Source organism: Ostrinia furnacalis, unplaced genomic scaffold (assembly GCF_004193835.3).
Source record: "Ostrinia furnacalis isolate ACB-3 unplaced genomic scaffold, ASM419383v2 OfSCF0535, whole genome shotgun sequence".
NCBI lineage: Eukaryota > Metazoa > Arthropoda > Insecta > Lepidoptera > Crambidae > Ostrinia > Ostrinia furnacalis.
The window spans coordinates 896,142-904,083 of NW_021130774.1; positions in this window are offsets into that span (position 1 = coordinate 896,142).

Genomic DNA, 7,942 nt, shown 5'->3' on the forward strand with positions numbered 1-7,942 from the left:
AATAATGATGATGGTTCCACTTTTAATTTATTTTTGGTACAATGTGAAATATCGTCAATAAGTTTGCTGAGAGTTTGCTCCCAGGATTGGAATCTGGCACCAAAAGCTCTGAAAGTTCACACCACCCATCACCGCTTTTTTGTAGAATCAGTCTTTATTTTCTAGATAAATCATATACACTACAAACCATAGATCATTTACTTTGTGGTTATATTTCAAATTGCGTCAACATACGTACTCCATAACTATGAAATATTATCGTGAGCCTACGCAAAATTGATGTGCCGATTTGCTGGGTATGACTTCGTTTACCAAATAAATTGAATGTGGTTTGGTTATAAGTGGGCAATGGTAGTCTAAGGGCAGAATAGGAGACTAGGGATGGGACAAAGAAGAGTTGTCGATAGAATAATATTTATTGAATTTACTAATTTTGATGGAAAAGTAGAAATATAAACATTTATTGACATGTAGATACAACGCAGCTAGGTAGGTACAGTCAGCATCGCATAGTTCATAAGACTCAAAGTGGCCAAAAAGTTGACAACACAACCTTATTCCAATTTATTGTGACAAAGACGAGTTACTTACTGGTAAGGTTAATACTGGGCCGTGTAAAAGTCCTTTTTAAAAGCCTACTTACAACAATAAATGAGTGTTATAAGTTTTTATGAGTTTTAATTAAATATTCCTATTACAGTGCGACGGTACAATCGAACATCGACTGTGGCTCATAATTTATCGCCAGTTTTATTTCAAAATGGCACATCACTACACAACACCAATAACTGGCTGCGGTTGTCAACTAAGTGTGCGTCGTAGTGCGTTTAGTGCGACCTTAATGACCGGTGATTACGATAGTACTCGATATCGATAAAGCTGAGGTCACCTACGCACAGCCAACTAAATGCGCAATAAGAAGGAAATAAATAAATAATAATAATAAATCTTTGGACAATTTCACACAGCGCCAGCTAGCCCCAAAGTAAGCAACTTAATGCTTGTGTTATGGGTGCTAGCTTAACGGATATACTACTTATATACTTTTTTTTTAAATACATACATATTATACATAGTAACACCCAGACCCGTCACAGAAATTAAAATTCATCATTTCAATTTCTGCCCGGCCGGGAATCGAACCCGGGACCTCTCGGCATAGTAGTCCGCTCTGAACCACTACACCAAACGGCCGACAAAGAGAGAAATGAGACTCTTTATCTTTAATTTACCCATATTTCTACATTACTAGGCAATGAAAGCATCACCTACTATGAGGTCTCACAGTGCGCGTTGACGCATAGGGTGACGCACAAATCAATCATTAAGCTTGATTTAGCGCTGTGCGTTCGATTTGCTGCTTCACTTAAGCAAGCATCGTTTGTGAATACGGACGTGAAAGTATCACCTAGATCATTAAGTAGGTGTAGATAGCGCGATCCTCTGTAATTTAGCAAAGACAAATAAAGGATTTGGCCTACATTTCTCCCTACGCTGGTTAAACGCTCTCTTTATATTTTTTTGCATTTATATTGCCTCTTTTTGCTGCTCATTTGGACTCATATTACTTAGTTTCTTGTTTAATATAAAAGAAAAAACTGAAAACCTAGAACGGTTATAAAACGTTTACCACCTACGCACTCTACTACCTTCCATTTAATTTTTAATTACACCTAGGCACCGAGTGACCGCCTTGCAGGAGCCCGCAAATTACTATTAATTATTAAAACTCTAATTGGCGACCAACTTTAACCCTTTGACCGCTCTAGCGTTGAAATTATTAAAACGATTAAGGCTCCGCGCACATGTTACACATTTTTGTTGACAAATGGGAAGGCGGTTGCGGAATTTGTTTGAGGCAACTTAACAGTTGCTGCTTGCCACAACTTCAGTTTTTTTTATAAGTGTGTTGACCAAATGGAAGTAATACACCCTATACCTATCTTAAGATATACTACTAGAAATAGTGTATTACAACAACATTCACAACTTATCCCACACCCACTCTTTCCGTAGACATCGTAAAGTGCAATCAGAACTTCTTGCCAGCTTAAGTAGTGTAGATCAAATCCTTTATTTGTCTGTAAATTAGAAAGAGTAGAGTTTTGCTCCTGTAGTAGAAACTAATTGACTGGGCTAATGATGAAACAAAGTTGCCCATTTCCAAAGCCCTACGATAGTTGCGCGACCAACGTCGCTCTGCGTCACTTTAACCCCGAAACATAAATCCTTAATTAAAAGATTAATTGCCCATGTACGCGATTTCGACCAATTTCCCAGCAAGTTCATTACTTCAACTGAAATTATGATCGATTTTGTTTTAATTAACGCACAAAGTTATATTAACTGTTGCTTAATTAATGCAGTTCTACCGGTAACATTTTGCTGGAAGTGTTTTAATTTTGGCGACGTAAAATATTTAATAACATAGCTAATTATGCCGTGAGTGAATTATGTGCGGTTTATAATGCTGCTGTTAAAGAATGCACAATCCTACTAATAATATAAATGCGAAAGTTTTGATGTCTCGATGACTGGATGTTTGTTACTCTTTCACGCACAAAGTACTGAACAGATTTTGATGAAACTTTACAGTATTATTTTTTATAACCCAGAATAACGTATAGGCTAATTTATGACGATCTGTGACAAACTAAATTTCACGCGGGTGAAGCCGCGGGCAAAAGCTAGTACAATATAATTTTATCGTCGTAACGCATAACTACATTTCTCGTCCAAAAGTAAATAAATGCTACAATAATATACCTAATGCCACGGCCGTCAATCTTGTGTACATCATAGGTGTCGGACATAGCTCCATTAAGGCATCTGATGTTTCGGACGATGACGTCGACGAAGTAGTGAAATTATATTATCACACTTTGTACTTATGAACTAATACTTTACTACAATTTATTTTGTGAATGTGCAAGTTTGTTTTGCTGTAGGTATACCTGTATCGCATGACGTATTATGTGCAGTATTTATTTAAAATGTTCTCGATTTTCTCAAACAATGTCACCCCTTTTCTACAACAATCGGCTGGACAAACAGACGGCTGGCGACCCCAATTAAACTGCGATGACGAAGCAAAAACACAGGTTCTATTCACCAACACTACATACGCATTTTTCCATTTTCCATCCCTTTCATTCTCCAGAGATTGTCCTAAGAGAGAGCGAGAACGAATTGAAACTGCGAAAATTTCGACGCGGAATAGACCCGTAGGGACGTGACCACGTGTCTGCAGAAAAGCCTGCCAAACCTGACTGTAATCCAATCCCTTTAAAGTTTGAAATTGAATAACTCCGTAGCCTTCAGGACTCATGCGTCGTGAATTGACAGCGACAATTTAGACTCAGTCATATTCATCATAGGGTTTAAATTGATTCGTTCGTGACTTTTTGTGGAAATCTTGAAGGGTTTCACAATCATGACTAATGTCATGCAAGTTTAATGTTTCATTTGTTGGGATTACGCACGCCTCATTGCTGGGTTATGATTACTCAATTAGGATGGACGAGGGCAACAAATATGGCGGGTATAATGAATGGCTCGGGTTTCGGTACTTTGGGGTGAAGGACATAACTTTTTTTTTTTCAGATAAGTCAGCACAAAATGTCGACCAACACCAATCATTTCTACTTAATATTGTATGGTATTAAAATCCTGAATTATTCTAAAAGAATAACGCATCAAAATATTATTTATACCACCGCCACCTAGCGGTTATAATTGTGTAGAGGAGTTGGTCACCTGACGACAAAAAAGTCACCTAACTCAAAAAGAAAAGAAAAGAACATAATCCAATATTATTCATTATCAAACATCACAAATCCTAAAGGTTTCTTAGGACCTTTACTAACATTCTACAAACACGGTTTTACAAACGACAAGTTTATTCTTAAACCAAATTTCTTTACGCCACCATAAACCAAAATTTCCAATACCCTTTTACTACAATGCCGGTATTTCCATCAAAATATCGTGTCTAAGCCCGTTACACAATAATGTTGAGGGCAGTAGGCCGTGCCATACGAGGTGTGTCTATTAAATAACGAGACTGACGCTGCTACAGGAGAAGTGCGAATGCACCAAACGCCAGCAACCAACAGCTCTTACCGTAAAGCCTTCTCTTTCGAATGAAGTGCCTCTCGCTTCTGTAAACAAATCAGTATAGCTGTAGCCTTCGTTCGCATTAGAGTTGTTTTTTTGTTTCGCCGGAAAAATGTTAAGTGAGCAACGAATTGTTGTGAAATTTCATATGAAATTTAGAAGAACTGCTACTGAAACTTATAATTTATGAAAGAAGTGTATGGCAATGAATGTTTAACGCGTGCACGTGTTTTTGAGTGGTTTAAGCGTTATCAAAATGGATGAGAAGACGTTCAAGATGATTCACGCCCGGGTCGCCCTTCCACGTCAAAAACGGATGACAATATCGAAAAAATCGGTAATCTAATTCGATCTGACCGTCGGTTAAGTATTCGTGCGATTGCTTAAACTGTACGAATTGATAAAGAATCCATACGGCAAATATTACATAACAATTTTGCACTTGCAAAAAGTGTGTACCAAAATGGTGCCTAAAATTCTCACGTTTGAACAAGAAGAAGCTCGTAAAAAAGTTTGTACGACACTTTGAATGCCTTATTCGCCGGATCTTGCACCGTGCGACTTCTATCTGTTTCCTAAGGTGTAATCTGCATTAAAAAGAACAAGATTTGAGTCTGTTGAAGCTGTGAAAGAGAAAGCGGCACGCGTCCTGAAGGAGCTGACAGAAGATGACTTCCAGCACTGTTTCGAACAATGGAAGATTCGCATGGAGCGTTGTAGGGATAGAGGAGGAGTGTATATTGAAGATGATAATAAGTAAAAAAGTATGAAATCAAAATAAAAAGTTTTACAGCGTCAGTCTCGTTATTTAATAGCCACACCTCGTATATTTTGACTTAAATGTAGTTTATTTGGTTAGGGCATGTAGAGTTAGGGGAAGTTTAGCTCTACATGAGATCTGATAACTTTTTGACAATGCAAGCCATTATGATCTTCTCTTGGCAACATGTTTTTGGTGGCGATGAACTTGGATTTTTTCCGTCACAGAAAACGTTTATCGCGCGCGTCCCTGTTTCAAAAACCCGGATAAAAAAACTATCCTATGTCCTTTCTCGGGACTTAACTATCTCTATGGCAAGTTCATCAAAATCGGTTCAGTGGTTTAGGCGTGAAAGCAAGACAGACAGAGTTACTTTCGCATTTTTTTATAATATGAGTATATAGACTAGTATAGATTAAATTTTAAGTTAGAGTAGTATAAATAATATAATTCCGAACGTAGACCGAATCGTGGTACAATCATAATATACAAATTTCAAGCAGTCTCTAAAACATGTCCATAGTGTTTTTGTTGTACCATAATAGTTATTCGTTTTATTTAATTAATTATGTAGCCAGTTTATTAAATACAAATTTGATATATTTAGTATTTCGCAGTCTATCCATCTTTTTATACCTGTAATGATGGTGTAGATGCGTGGAAAAAACAATTATACCTATTTGTCTCCAAAACAAACGATTGTGGACTCACTGTACTCGTCTCTATTACACTAGTAGTATTGTAAATTGAAGCCTTGATCCTCGAAATTCCCTTAAGCACCAATCCCCAAAATGACCTCTATTCCATCGGGATAGAGTTCAAAAACAAGTAGTAAGAGTTGATTGGCTTTAATGTCAGGGTAGTTTAGGTCTATGGCACAGATTTAATATAGATTTGCCATTATTTGGATATTTACTGCCGATACTTAGAATGGAAATTGTGTATCGGAAAACAATCTATAGTAATATTATAAAACGTTTGTTTATTTGGTTTGCAAGTTCATTAAACCTAGGCGCAGACCATCGATTTTTAGTCGGCCGATAGTTGGAGCCGATTTTAATTTGTATGAAAATTAAATCGGTGTAATGTGCGCACTTCCATATTACATGCCCATACTGATTAACTGCCCGACTAAACTATCGGCCGACAAAAAGTCAGTGATCTGCTGCGCCTAGGTTAACTTATTGACCCTATTTGATTATTTGCGTTGAACCATCACGCTACGCCGACTAGGAGCAGAGCATCGATGAAAAATGTTGTGAAAATGTTCAAAAATTATTCAAACGACTATCACGCATACGAAGTCGCCAACGTTCGTTCGTTTCAGCCAAATGACGTCCACTGCTGGACAAAGGCCTCTCCCAATGTTTTCCACAATGAACGGTCCTGCGTTGCCCGCATCCAGGCTTTTCCCGCGACCTTTACCAGATCGTCAGTCCACCTAGTAGGAGGCCTGCCTACGCTACGTCTTCCAGCTCGTGGTCGCCACTCGAGAACTTTCCTGCCCCAACGGCGATCGTCTCTACGAAGTCACCAACACAGGTAGCATTAATAAAGGAGAGATGGAAAAATCTGAACATTTACCTAAATATAGAAATTAATATTTTTGGTTGTTTTTACCAATAAGTAATAAGAATTGTAAGAATACTTATAAGGCAATAAATGGTACATTTCTAGGTAAGTCTTACTTTACCAAAGATGAGTAATTTTCCTTTTCACTGAATATACCACCGACAAGGAGGCTCAAAGACAACTAATTACGGAGGAGAGGACTGACTAGTAGGCCCTCCAGAGTTCTTAAAATACAGGGTGTTGTGTAATTTATGGTCATTTTCAGGACAAGTAACTTGTCTTCGTAAAACAAATATAATTTAATTTTTAAACAAACCAATAAATAAGGTCTCTTACATTCGTTCGTTCGTTCGTTTTAGCCGAAAGACGTCCACTGCTGGACAAAGGCCTCCTCCAAGGATTTCCACAAAGACCGGCTCTTACATTAAACAGTACAAACCTATTGTAAACTTATGATCAGAGAACTGTCAACCAAAAGGGTAAAACGAATGAACGCATATTCATTAGGTATTTCAGCATTTTTTTTCACTGGTCCTCAATATTTTAATAAATGAATTTGTAAAGACTCACACCTCTGTATGCTAATAGAGCCGTATGAGTAGAGAAAACGTCAAAAAAATAAATATGTAGTAAAAAAAAACACTTCACCAAAAGTGGAGCACCCTGTAATTACCATATTATCGATAAAGGAAATTGGATACACCCACGATTGACTGCAAATAGCACATTACAGGAAATTATCCAGAAACTGAATATTCCGACGCAAATATCATGTTTCTACTGAAATTCTAATTGAGAAGTGTATTCAAAACTGACATAAATGGACTGATAGACAGGTTGTATAAACTGAGACGTTTCTAATAACTAGACTGTACAATAAACATACCTAAATATATTAAAGTAAAATAGGCTATTTAAAATTATGGCCCTTAATATTTTTATCTGAAAATAATTGGAGATCTACAATTCTACACTAATATTATAAAGAAGAAATATGTAATAATTGTTCGTTTGTTTTGAATAGGCTCTGAAACTACTATATGAACCTATATGGACCTATATGAAAAATGCTTTCACCATTAGAGTCAAGTAGTACATTATTTCTGATGAATATAGATATGATATGAACTACTTAGTGTGAAAATAATTCAACATCTGCTTATTAAAATCTGCATTCCATGATAAATATCGATTAATAAATTCTTTTGACAAATAAAGAATCTTTAACTATTGTGAAACCAACTTAAATCATACAGTTTAATTAATTTTAAAATCTCTCAGTAAAAAGGCACAACTCGAAATGAAAAAGTAATTTAATTCGAAGTGACTAACTGCATCGAGACTGTAATCCTTTGCTGATGTTATTTATTTTTATTCCGCCGCGAGCATAGACAACTTACATTATAGACTTGACTTCTTTTTTAATTATTTATTTTGTAATGTACAACGATGCGATTCTACAATCTACAAGGGTTAAGGAGGTAGCACATACTG